The following is a 13338-nucleotide window of genomic DNA, read 5'->3' as shown; positions in this document are numbered from 1 at the left end:
TTGCCAATCTTCCTCTTTTTTTTTTCTCCCCCAAACTCCAGTACCTAGCTGTACATCCTAGTTGTAGGTCATTCTAGTTCTTCTATGTGGGATGCTGCCACAACATGGCTTGATAAGCAGTGTGTAGGTCCAGGCCCAGGATCCGACCCAGCGAACTCTGGGCCGCCAAAGCGGAGTGTACGAACCTAACCACTCAGTCACAGGACCAACCCCCTTAATAAGGTAAGGAATTTAGTAAGTGACTTCTAACTCAGCTTTATTCCGGATCTTAAACCACTTAGTCTTTCGTATAAAAGTGACAAAGATGGTAGAGATGCTCTTTATTTACTTCAATTTATTTTAAAGATATTTGGAGTCTCAGCATTGGGAGAGGAGAGAGAGAGGCCACCCAGGGTACTGTCTAGGCTCCGGGATCAGACAGACCTAGCCTCTCAGGCCAGCTGTGAGGAGAAGGTGTGCTCTCAGAGGCTCCATTTCTCTATCTGTGTAATGGAGACAGTAAGAGTTTAACCAGCCTCACAGGGTGATTGTGAGAACTTGATGAGGTTATTTATTTAAAGAAAGAGCTTGCACAGTGCCTGGCACAGTGCTTAAGGAAGGGAGGTTATTATTATTATCATCTCTCTTCCTTTCAGGGAAATATGGAAAAGAGATGGGAGGAAACTGTGTCCCTCATTCCAGTCTCCCTTTCCCCCAACACTGGCCATCTTGGGTTTAATTTAAAACTTTGACCTAAATTTGACTCTCATTCATTCACTTCTTTCTACAATAGTTTCCCAAATTCTAAATAAGGAGGAAATACTAACTGGTTTTCTTGTTAGTATAATGATAAATGAGATATTTGTAACTGCACTCTAATGAGAAGATATATTTTTCCTCAAAGAGCTTATGAATATTCTTTAAGGGTGGAGCTGCACTTTCAAACATGACAGCCACTAGCCACACATGGCTATTTAAATTTAAATCAATTAAAATGAAACAAAGGAAAATTCAGTTCCTCAATTGTGCTAGCCACATTTCGAGTGCTCAATAACCACATGTGGCGACTGGCTACCACACTGGACAGTTGAAGATATAGAACACTTCCATGACTTCTGTGGTCTTCATGCTAACTAGCTTAAACTGGTGTTCAATAAACACAGGATAGAAAGTAAAAGAGATGGGGACAGAGTGTTGAAAGCAGGCTGGGAACGTAATGAAGAGAAATTTTATCAATTTCATAAACTTATGAAGAACTGGTCCTGTATTTTGCTGTAATAAGACCACTAAACACTGAACAAAGTTGCCTGTATATTGTCTGTGGAGGGTATGAGGAGGAAAGCTTAATAAATATTTTTAAGCTATTGAAATTTTACTGGTGTACTTCATTTTGCATAACAGAAATTCACTCATTCATCAAATATTTGTTGAGTGCCTCCCATGTGCCTTGTGAGGGGGTGAACAAGCCACTTGGGTATCTGGGGGAAGAGTGGTCCAGGGCTATGGGAAAAAAAGCAGATCAGAATGAGGAGGCTCAGGAATGTGGAGGTGGAAAATAGACTGGAGAGAGAGGGTAGGATTAAATAGATGGATCAGAGAAGGCACCTCTTAGTTAGGGAGATGTAAGCAAGACTTGAGTGAGGAGAAGGAGTGAGCCAGGTGGCTACCTAGAGGAAGAGTGCCTGCAAGGACATGGGTCCTTAGGCAAGGGCATTCTTTGCAAGTTCAAGGGACAGCAAGGAAGCCAATGTGGCTGGAGCAGAGAGGGAAGGGGAGAGTGAGGGAGATGTGATATGAGAGGTAATGGGGCAGGAGGGGCAGATCACATTTAGTTTTATAGGGTGTTTGTATTTTGGTTTTTACTCGGTGTGAAATAGGGAGTCATCAGATGGTTTTTTAAGCAAGACAGATTGATCTGACTTAGGTTTTGAAAAGAGGCTTCTGGATCCTGAGTTGAGAAGGTGATGGCTTAGTCTAGGGTGGTAACAGGAAAGTTGGTGAGAAGTGGTGGATTCTGGATAAATTTTAAGGGAGAGCCAATATGATGTGTTGACAGTTTGGATGTGTGATGTGAAAGAAATACAGGAATCAAGACGACTCTGAAATTTTTGGCCTGAGGAACTTCCAAGATGGAGTTGCCATCAGCTGAGATGGAGAAGACCTTAGGCGGAGCAAGGTTTTTCTTTTTTGGTAGGGGAGGGAAGGATGGATCAAAATTCAGACTTGGACGTGCTGAGTTTGAGACGTCTTTACGTGGAGAGGTTGGCTAAATGATTGGATATAAGATGGTAGAGATCCCTCCAAAAATCAAATATTTGGAAATAGAATAATATAAAATGTGACGAACAGACTAGTAAGTGGTATTTAAAGAAACCATACAAACAGATAAATCTAATCATCCACTAGATTATCGACATCATTCATAAACATGGAACTACTGCATGTCTGGCTATGACTTGGGTCCTTTCCTCCAAGGTGTTCGTAATTTGCTTGAGAGCAAGTGGAAATCATAATCTAGAGTTACCTGCTCTGTTTCTATGTGAATCCCGAATTTTATTAAGATCCGCTTAAAGCAATGTATACATGTACTGACATTAAGCAACCGCTCTGTCTGCCTTATTCAATACAATAGCTGTGAGCCACATGCTCCTCAATAGAGCACTTGAAATGTGACTGGTTCAAATTGAGATGTGACGTACTTGTAAAACACACGTCTGAGTTCAGAGATTTAATACGAAAAAAAGAATGCAGAATAGCTCGTCAGTCAATTTATAAATATTGATTACACGTTGAGATGGTGTTTGGCTATATTGGGTTAAATAAAATGCACTATTAAGATTATACACCTACTATTCACCTATTTCTTTTTACCTTTTTATAGTGACTACTAGAAAATTTAAAATTACAGATGTATCTGCATTATATTTCTATTGGACAACACTGGCCTAAAGTATGTTTCTTAGGCTTACATTTTTGAAAAAAAATGGCTTTTCTTAGGAAGAAAGTAGTCTGTAATGTTTCTGCCCATTGTTTTCTCTACTGTGAAGAATAGGATCCGAAATCCTTAATGACGTGGGCTGCATCCTCCATGAGGCTCCGCCGTTGTGGCAGGAGGCACTGTCCTAATACAGAAGCCATATTACAAGGCTTTAGATTAGTAGTTCTCCCCCGCAACCCCCACCCCCCCCCACTGCCAGATTAAAAGTGGTAATTATGTCCACATTGTCTGACTGAACGTTGCTGATGTGTGACATAAGAGCTGGTTTCAGGCAACTCTTGGAGAGCAGCATGCTATCCTCTCTGAACAGATAATGAAGGTTGGGGCTGCGCCCCCACAGCTCTCCCGCGTGGGTTGACACCTCCATGCCAGCTCAGACTTGCAAGACAAGAGGGAAGAATGGTTCTGAGAACCCCTGGGAAGTGTGAGGGGTGCCCCTGCTGTTCTCTAAAAGGCATTCCAAGCAAAGACTTCACAGAAAATCAATTGCTATCACTTAAGACCTTTCCTTTAATTCACAATATTCCATTGTAGGCTCATTGTGCTCTTAGAAGGGGACAAAGCAATGTGTGAAAAATTGTATACTCTTCCTGTGGCGTCTTTGAGAGCAAGTTTATAAATTCCTAATATGCATTCCTATTAGTCAGGAGTCTCAGAGAGCAGAGGGTGTCAATAAAAATCATCCACTAGGACAGATGACAGTTTTTGAAGCAGGGAGAAAGGGCATTGTTGGAACAGAATGATATGCGTTCAGGAAGGAAGGAGTGAATTTGAAGAAAGGAAAAGCGTTGAGGTGACATGAAGCTCCACACCCCACCCCATGCAGCTTCTGAGTAAAGCTTCCTGGCTCTTTCTGCTTTTGTTTCCCTCTGGCCTGAGGCTTTCGTCCTCTGGAGGAGTCAAGGAGAGATTTCTGCTGGAAAGACCAGATCCTGTTAGTTCATGGATTTCTCCTTTTTGCTCTCTCTACCCCTAATGCTCTTTATTTTTAAATCAAATTTTTTACGTATGTCAGCTACTTTTACCCCAGCATGCTGTGGTTAAGCATATGGATTCTAGAGGCAGACACAGCCTGAGGACTAACCCAGGTCTGTCACTTCTAGCTGTGTGACCTCAGCGAGTTGCCTCATCTCTCTGAGCCTCTCTTCCTCCTCTATACCTGAGCACTGATAGTCTCTGCCTGTGGGGTGGCTATGGTAGTGAATGAGGTAGCATAGATGTGTTGGGCTAATGGTCTGGCACATTAGAAGTGCTCAGAAATGTTAGCTATTATTATAATTATTGTAATAATAAATTAGGTACAATTTTAGGGAACAAACTGTAAAATAAGCATGTCTGTAGTTCCCAGATATTAGAATTTCACATTACTCAATTTGTCTTATTTGGGCATAAGGCATTAAATAGTTTATATCAGGTAATTGGCTCATAGGCATGGGGACCAACCAATTGGGCATTTCTTAGGTGTGGATAACTACGAACAGGGATAATATGCTTCTTAGTAGACACACACACACACAGTCCCTTCCTCTATTAAAATTGCTGTGTTAATATAATAAATCAGTAAATCCCAACACTTGTATATCGTATAAAATGCAGCTGGATGCTGCCAGCTGGATTTAAAAAGCAAGCTCCCCAGAGAGCTGGGGGGTGAGAGAGAGTCGTACATGCATCCATGTGGAATAAGGACCTCTCTGTTTCCTCCTCTGTGGAAGTACTTTCTAGGATTGTTCTAGGGATTATAGTGTCAGTGCATATAAACCTGAGCTCAGCGGCTGGCATATGTTACCCATTATTCTTAATATCCTTGCTGTTGGAAACCCTGGGCTGATTATAACTGGTGCTTTCCAGAGCCACAGGCTGCATATACTCAAGAGACTCTGTAATGAGCATCTTTGGTGTTGGGTCATAATCCTGACTTGGCCCCAAATCACCCATGGGACCTTGGGTCTGAAGATTTCATGAAATCTGTGACTACCTCTAGACTCCCAGAATATTTGTGCTGGGGAAACCCGAGAACATTTCCTGCTGGTCAAACCCAGGCCCCAGAGGTAAATCTGTTTGAGGTCCACAGCCTATGCCTGCCAAACTCAGGCCTACAACACAGTGAAGTCAGTTACAATTTGCCCTTTAAAAATCTTTGCTCTGACTTTCCAGGGATCTTTCTTGTTGCTATACAATATTTTAGCAGAAAGACTGCAATATGGTACATTGGAACAAAGCCAGGCCAAAATCTTCAGGCTTTGGCTGGACCACTATGGACAAGGGAGAGAGGAACTCTTCATTCCTGTCGGCACCTGCAGACAATGAGCAGGCCAGGAGTAGGAGTAAAGCGAGGGGCTGAGAGGTCCTTGGGCTGCTCAGCGGCATCTGGCATCAGGACAAGAGTGATGACTGGATCAGGTGTGGCCCAGGGGAGCTGAGGAGCATGCTACGTGGGCTGCAAAGGGAGAGCCCTCCGCTTCCAGACAAGAGAAGCTGCACGTTGAACTGGTTGAGTTTGAACTCAGGCTGCCCTGGGGCTTGTCCATCTCACTCCAGCTCTAGCACCTGCTCCCTCCCCTCCTCAGGAGGGCACAGTGGGAGCCAAGAGAAGAGGGAGGGTGTGGACAGGAGAGTCAAGATAGAGGGCTGGCAGTAACGGGCGCTTGCTGGCAGTTGGATGGGGATAGAGAGGTTAAGGACAGGTGGAAGTAGAACAAAGTAAGGGGGGGAAAACAGATTGGAGTCACAACCGTTTATTGATATGTTTGTTGGAGGAATCAATAAACAGAGTACTTCCTATGTACTTTTTCATTCTATCTGGGGACAGGTGCACAATTATCTCCATTACGCAGATGAATGAAAAGACTCAGCAAGCTTAAGGCACTCACCTCGAGTCGCAGATTCACCAGTTAGAGAGCTAGGATTCAAACCAAAGCCAGGTAATCTCCAACGCCATCATGAGCTCCCGCCCACTGGTCCTCGGTCCCCAAGCCCTGTAGAGAATTAGAAATATATCTATTCAATCTGTAATCAGGGGGTGGACCAGGCTAGGGAGAGAGGACCATGTATCTTGTTTGACACGAAAAGTTTACTGAGAGGATGAAGAAAGTGCCAGAGAGTAGACGTGGTAGAATGTAGCTCAAGGATCTCCCTCTAAGAAATGAGGGGATCCTTCAAATCATCCTGAGGGACACCTACTATGAGAAAAGGAGAAATGGGCGCAGAAGTCAGCAAACTGCTTAGCCTCCTGGGTCCAGACACTGGGGTAGTGTTGGCCTCTACAGTCATGCAGCTGCAACTCGCTCTGTGCAAAACCCTGTGGGAGCCTGTGAGGAGCAGAAGCCCGTCACAGCCAGATCTCCAGGAAGTTGCAGTCTCCTGGAGGGATAAGGTATGCACATAAAATACCTTAGGAAAAATCAGATCAAGTGTCATCGGCGTTAAACGGACAGAGACATTATTTGTGGTGGGTCTACAAGGAAAAACTTCGTGGATGAAGAGGTATCTGAAGAAGGGGTGAGACCTCGACCCAAGGAATTAGGAGGCATTCCAGGTAGAGGAAAGGGCTAGAAGCTAGAAAGTATGGAGGGTGTGTAAGGAGAACTGTGAGCAAGTGGTTTGGCTTGATCATCAGTGAGGGGGGATGAGTGGGAGACAATGGCAGAAAGACAGATTAGGGTAAAACTGGAGGACGCTGAAAGCCACTTTATTTTGAGGCAGCAGAGACTCACAGAACGTGTTTGAGCAAGGGGATGCCGTGGCAAGTCCTGGTCAGTCCATGCTAAGAGATTATTCTTCCTCGTCCCAGTCTTTTGCAGCACTGGACAGGCAGAGGGTGAAGGCAGGGAGCCCGTGGAGGAGGCTCCTGGGACAGTTTTGGAGAAGAGGCAATAAGGTTCTGGACTAGAGTTGCAGCGCGTGGGGTTTCCTTTGCCTGGAACATGTTCCCCTTCTTCGCTTGCTTTCTACCGCTCATCCCTCAGGTCTCCGCTTAAATGTCTCTCTCAGGGAAGTCTTCCTCAGTTGCCCCAGACTAGATCAGGTCCTCCTGTAAAGGCCTCCATGCCCTCCCTTCCTCCCCATTATAGCACGTATTACAACCATAATTAAATGATTCTATGTAAAGTCATTTGTCAACATTCTTTTATAAGACTGTAAGCTCCATAAGGCCAGAGCTGGGCCTGCTCCCTAACTGCTGTACCTCCAGAGCCTGGTGAAGTTCCTGGCACATGGTGGCTGCTCTTCCCTGTTTGTGGAGTGAATGAGTAGGAGTGTGGTAGTGTAGGGTAGAGTAAGGATAGAATTCAAGTACAGTCAGCCCGTTGGTATCTGTGGGTTCAACCAAGCGTGGATGGAAAGGCCTATGACAGTCACGTCTGTACTGAACATGTACGGACTTTTTTTCTTGTCATTATTCCCTAAACAATACAGTGTAACAACTATTTACATAGCACTACGTTTACATCGTACTAGGTATTATAAGTAATCTAGAGATGATTTAAAGTGTATGAGAGGATCTGCATAGATTAAATGCAAATACTACACCATTTTATATAAAGGACTTGAGTATCTGGGAATTTTGATGTCCACAGGGGTCCTGGAACCAATCCCCTGCGGATACCAAGGGAGGATTATACTGAGGTATAAGAGGTGTGTAATTGGTTGGGTATGGCAACTGACTGGCTGTGCATGGCCATTGAAATATGAGCCAAATAGGTATGTCATTTCTAGGTGGCAGCATTAAAGAGCTAGCGTGAGCTTCTCCATATGCTCTCTTACTTCTGCTGTCACACCAGCAGCATTTTAAATGGTGTAGCTTCTCAGGGTCCTGAAGGGAAGATGGGGAGGAGAGCACCCTGCCATCATGCAATGGGCACATAGCATAAATGATGTAAATCTTTGATGTTTGAAGCCGCTGAGATTTGCAAGTTATTTGTTAGAGCAGCATAACCTGGTCTATCCGGAGTGATACAAGAGCCATGTACATAAAGAAGTTGGTCAGTTCAGTACTTATTTATGCGTGCTTGCTCTGCCAGGAATGTGAAAGTGTTAGGTGCTAGGATACCATGGTGAGCAAGGCAGACATGGTTCCAAGGGAGACAACGTGGAGGGTAAAAGAAGAGAAAAGAGAACCGGTATTGGGGGTGAGAGGAGCTACCATTAGGGAATCAGAAGAGGACCCAGTCGATGTGAGGCTCGAGGCAGGCCCTTAGGAACAGGAGAACACAGCAGGAGCCATAGGAGAGCAGCTTGTGCCCTGCCTCAGGCTCTCAAGAGAACTGAAAGGGCAGGAAGAAGTGGGTGTTGGGGTGAATGTGAGCTTTCCCAGCCTCGCTTCCCTAACGCAGTCATTAGGGTACGGTCCTGGACCAGCAGCATCAGCATCACCTGGGAACTTGTTCGAAAAGCCCATCCTTTCCCCACTGGTCTGTTTTTGCCAATTCTGCCATGTATCTAGTTTCTGTATATGTGTATATCTGTCTATAGGCTCTCTATTCTGTTCCTTTGGACTATTTGCCTATTCTTGTGTTAATACTATAATGTTTTAACAGCTCTATCTTTATAACATGTAATGATATCTGGTAAGGCAAGCCCCCATCTTATTCTCCTTTCGCCGGGATGTCTTGGCTATTCTTGATCCTTTGCTTCTCCATATAAGTTTTTGAATCCAGGTTGTTGAATTAAAAATAAAAGCCTGTTGCAGTTTTTGTTAAAATTACATTGACATCGTAGACTAATTAGGGGAGAATTTATAACATCGAGTTTTTCGATGCATCAATGTAGGATAGGTCCTCTCTTACTTTTGTCTTCTTAAATACATTTCACAGAAGTTGCATAATTTTCTCCATTAGACCTTGCATATATCTAGTAGATTTATCTCTAGGTACGTCATGATTTTTAATGCTAGTATAAATGATGTCCCTTCAAAACTATTCTTTCTAGTTGTTGATTATATGTAGAAATGCACTTGACTTTTCTATATATCCAGAGAGCTTGCTCAGATCTTTAACTCTAATATTTTTGTGTAGCTCCTCTGGTGTTGACATATAGATATCATATCAACTATGAGTAATAACTTCTTTATTTTAAATTACATCTTGCTTTTATTCTTTATTTTTATTTCTTTATTTTTGTGTTAGCTATGACCTTCAGTACAAGGTTGAATACAAGCGTTGATGGCAGATACTCTGGTTTTTTTCCTTCTGAACTTAAAAAGAATGCTTTCAGCATTTCACTGTTAAGTATAATGTTTGCTGTAAGTTTTTGGTAGATACCACTTACTGGTTAAGGAAGTTCCTTTGAATTACTAGTTTGTTAAGAATGTTTATCAGAAATGTATGCTGAATTCTAGAAAATATTTTTTGTGTGTTTATTAAGATGATCGTCTGATATTTCTCCTTTAAACTAAGATTGTGGTTAATTGTATTAATTAATTTTCTAATGTTAAACCAACCTCTCATTCCTATGATAAATCTAATGTGGTCATATGTTGTTACCTTTTTTATCTATCTCTGGATTTAGTTTGCTAATATATATATATTTTTTTTTCTAAAGACTGGCACCTGAGCTAACAACTGTTGCCAATCTTTTTTTGTTTCTGCTTTTTCGTCTCAAATCCCCCCAATATATAGTTGTATATATATTTTTGAGGCTTTTTTTAGTTGTGGGTCCTTCTAGTTGTGGCATGTGGAATGCCGCCTCAACATGGCCTGATGAGCGGTTCCATGTCTGTGCCTAGGATCAGAACTGGCGAAACCCTGGGCCGCCAAAGCGGAGGAGTGCATGAACTTAACCACTTGGCCGCAGGGCCGGCCTTGCCAATATATTTTTAAGATTTTTGTATTTATGACTGAAATCGACTTTCAGTTTTTGTTTCTGGTATTATCTTTGTCAGTTTTCACTCTGAAGGTTATGCTAGCCTCGTCAAATTAGTTGAGGAATGTTCTCTCTTTTTCTATACTCTGGGATATTTTGCATAGGATTAAAATTTTTGTTCCTGAATGTTTGCTAGAAATCACTGATAAAACCACATAGGCTGTGTATTTTGTGGCATCTTAAACTTTGATTCAGTTTATTTCATAGTTTTACAGTTGTTCAACTTCTCTATTTTTTCTTTAGTCAATTTTGTCGATTTCTATTTTTCTATGAATTTGTACATTTCATTTAAGTTTTCTAATGTGTTGGCACTTTTTTTCCCTAATATCCTGTATTTTATTTCAATATCAGAAGTATTTTATCTTCATTTTCATCCCTTAGATTTATCTTCTCTTTTTCCTTCCTTGGTCAATCTAGCCAAATTTGATCTTGATTCTTTTGATTATGTTTTTGATTATATCTTCACAATGAGTAGAATTACATAACTACTACCACAATCAAGATATGGAATATTTTTAATCACTGTAAAAAATTTCTTCCTGCTGTAGCTTCTTCCTGCTGAGAGTTCTAGTGAAACCCTCACCCGCCTCTAAACCCTGGCTTTACTACTGATCTGTTCTCCTCCCCTATAGTTTTACCTGTTCCAGAATGTCATTTAGTCTCAACCATACAGTGGATAGCCTTTTAAATTTGGCTTCTTTCACTTAACATATTTTACTCCATCTTAATTTTTCTTGACTTCTGAAACGGTACCTGGGTTTAGAAGCAGAAATTATTGCAGAAGAAATAAAAGAACAATTAGTAACTTGCTGCTCTGGTCTCCCAAGGGCAATTTCCTTAATATTGCCTATATTTCTATCTAATTTCCTGATCCACTTTTTTATCAATTTCCAAATCATAAAAGCAATGTGTACACACGATGACAATTTAAACAGTGTTGAAGGGTTATAAGAAACTGTCAGTTTCTTGAGTGTTTCTGAGGATGTTTTATATGTGTATGCATATATTCTTTTTATTTTTTTTAAGATTGGCACCTGAGCTAACATCTGTTGCCAAACTTCTTCTTTTTTTTTCTTCTTCTCCCCAAAGTCCCCTAGTACATAGTTGTATATTCTAGTTGTAGGTCCTTCTGGCTCTGCTGTGTGGGATGCCACCTCAGCATGGCTTGAGGAGCAGTGCTAGGTTTGTGCCCAGGATCTGAACCGGTGAAACCCTGGGCTGCTGAAGCAGAGTACATGAACTTAAGCACTCAGCATGGGGCCAATCTGCATATATTCTTTTCTTCACGCGTAGTATCACAGTATGTGGACTCCTCTGTTCCTTATGTATTTACTAGGAGAGATTGCTGGCTATTATCAATATCTGTTTTCTACTTTTTCCTTCATAATAAAGCCTCATACTTTTAGCTGAGTATTTGGCTACCCAGAATAAAGACTATATCTCTTATCTCCATTGCAAGAACACTTGGCCCTATGTATAAATTCTAGCCAATGAGATGTAAGCACAAGTACTATGTGGCATTTCTGATATTGTCCCTTAAAAGATAGCTAGTAAGTACTCTTTTCCCCTTCTCTTTCTTTTGTCCTAATGCCTACTATGCAGATGTTTTGTCTGGAGCTCTAGCCCCTATCTTGGACCATGAAGACCAGGGCCACATGATAGGGATGCTAGAGCACTGACCTGGGAGAATCCTATGTCCCTGAGGACTTCATGGAGCACAGCTGCAACACTAGCTTAAATGCTTACCTCCAGACTTTTACACAAGAGAGAAATAACTCATCATCAGATAGAATTATGGAACCCAAATTTTTAAATGTTGATATTGTTAAATTTTTCTCATTTTGTTTTTTCTCAGAAAAGTTTGCACCAAAGTGTTTGAAAGTGCCAGTTTCCACATATCTTAAAATGTTTTCAAATTTTAAGATGAAAATTTTCATCTTAAGATGAAGAATAGCTATAGAGACAGTTGGTCTATTGTGCAAAATTTATCACTTTAGTACAAAGGGAAGACTTTACCATTACTGGGACTGGAAGACACTCTCAAGACTCAGAAATGGGCTTGTTGCCTGTTAGGTGGAAAACTACAGTAGTCTCCCCTTATCCATGGGGGATATGTTCCAAGACCTCCAGTGGATGCCTGAAACCATGGATAGTACTGATCTCTATATATACTGTGTTTTCTTCCTATACAGACATACCTATGGTAAAGCTTAATTTATATATTAGGGACAGTATGGGATTAACAGCAATAACTAATTGTAAAACAGAACATTATGATAATGTACTGTAATAAAAGTTATGTGAGTATGGTCTTTCTCTCTCTCAAAATATCTTATTATACTGTACTCACACTTCTTCGTCTTGTGAAGACGTGATGTGAAATGATACAGTGCTTATGTGATGAGATGAAGTGAGGTGAATGACATAGGCTTTGTGATGTAGTGTTATTTTTGGACTGCGGCTGACCACAGGTGACTGAAACTATAGAAAGTGAAACTGTGGATAAAGGGTGACTACGGTATATCTCGGCTTTTACAAGGAAAATGCCTCTGGAGACCATCTGCTAACACCCCTCACTTCCAAATTGCAGTTGAAGACACTGTCTCCCACAGAGCTTCATGTAGCCTGACTTGATAGACAGAACACATCTGGATTGCAGTCTAGCTGTGCCCTGGTTGCGTGACCTGGATAAATCATATCCTTGTCAGCTTCCATTTCCTTATCAGTAAAAGGAGCTAACATTTAAATCGCAGAGAAATGTTATAAGTATGAAGCAAGCTGTCCTAGATAGTGTGCCTCACACAATCCCTGGCACAGAGGTCCTCAAAAAGACTTTCCCTCCCCTTACTGCCTGCTCACCCGAGATTCTGTAGCACACTGTCTTCCATAGGCTTCCTCCTTCGGCTGGTGTGGGCTCGTAAATAGTCTTAGAGGATGGATCACTGAGGCATTTGGCTCCTCAACTCTACTTCTAAACATGAGATCAAGTTTCTCTTCCGTAAATCTGCAGTATTAATTCTTAAGTAGGATCTCAGCAACTATGATAAACCCGTGATTGGGGACTAGCTTTGGCAATGACAATGATAAAACAGATTTCATCAGCAGGTGTTTGAAGCCCAGTATTTGGCTGAGTTTTCTTTGTTAATCCCTGGTTTCAAAGGAAGAAACGATTTTTGCCTATTTACTTTGCCTGAGTAGTCTGCTGACGTCAGCAAAATCCTATTAATTATTGAATTGGACAAACAGTGGCTTTCTCTAAAGCTTCCTGCTGTCCTGAAACTTTGTCTTGGAGTATGTATTAGTTTAGATAGCTTCTGAGTTGGAATGGAGACATTTCAGGAGGTGAGGCTCTGTGGTCGCCTTCTAAGTGCACTTAGACTCCATGTTTGATAGTTTCATTACCCCTATGAATTGTCCATGTCCTTAACATCAGCTTTTCCTTAACTGTTGTCTTTGGTCATCTACATCTTACTAGTGATCACTTCCTATATTTCTGAATTATA

General features: G+C 41.6%; 1 long non-coding RNA gene across 4 annotated transcripts in view; it reads right to left on the bottom strand.

Annotated features, from left to right (window-relative positions):
- Nucleotides 1-12890, bottom strand: part of LOC139041407 (uncharacterized) — a 43438-nt gene extending 30548 nt beyond the window's left edge. For all 4 annotated transcript variants that reach the window (XR_011496482.1, XR_011496485.1, XR_011496483.1 and 1 more), the window contains exons 1-2: nucleotides 12695-12890; nucleotides 5848-5952 (exon numbers count right to left, since the gene is read on the bottom strand). This is a non-coding gene — a long non-coding RNA (uncharacterized lncRNA). The remainder of the gene's footprint in view (nucleotides 1-5847; nucleotides 5953-12694) is intronic.
- Between the last annotated feature and the right edge of the window lie 448 nt (nucleotides 12891-13338).

The sequence above is a fragment of the Equus asinus genome, chromosome 21 (assembly GCF_041296235.1).
Source record: "Equus asinus isolate D_3611 breed Donkey chromosome 21, EquAss-T2T_v2, whole genome shotgun sequence".
Lineage (NCBI taxonomy): Eukaryota > Metazoa > Chordata > Mammalia > Perissodactyla > Equidae > Equus > Equus asinus.
The sequence above is the reverse complement of the archived record's forward strand: the minus strand, read 5'-3'. Positions and strand labels throughout refer to the sequence as shown.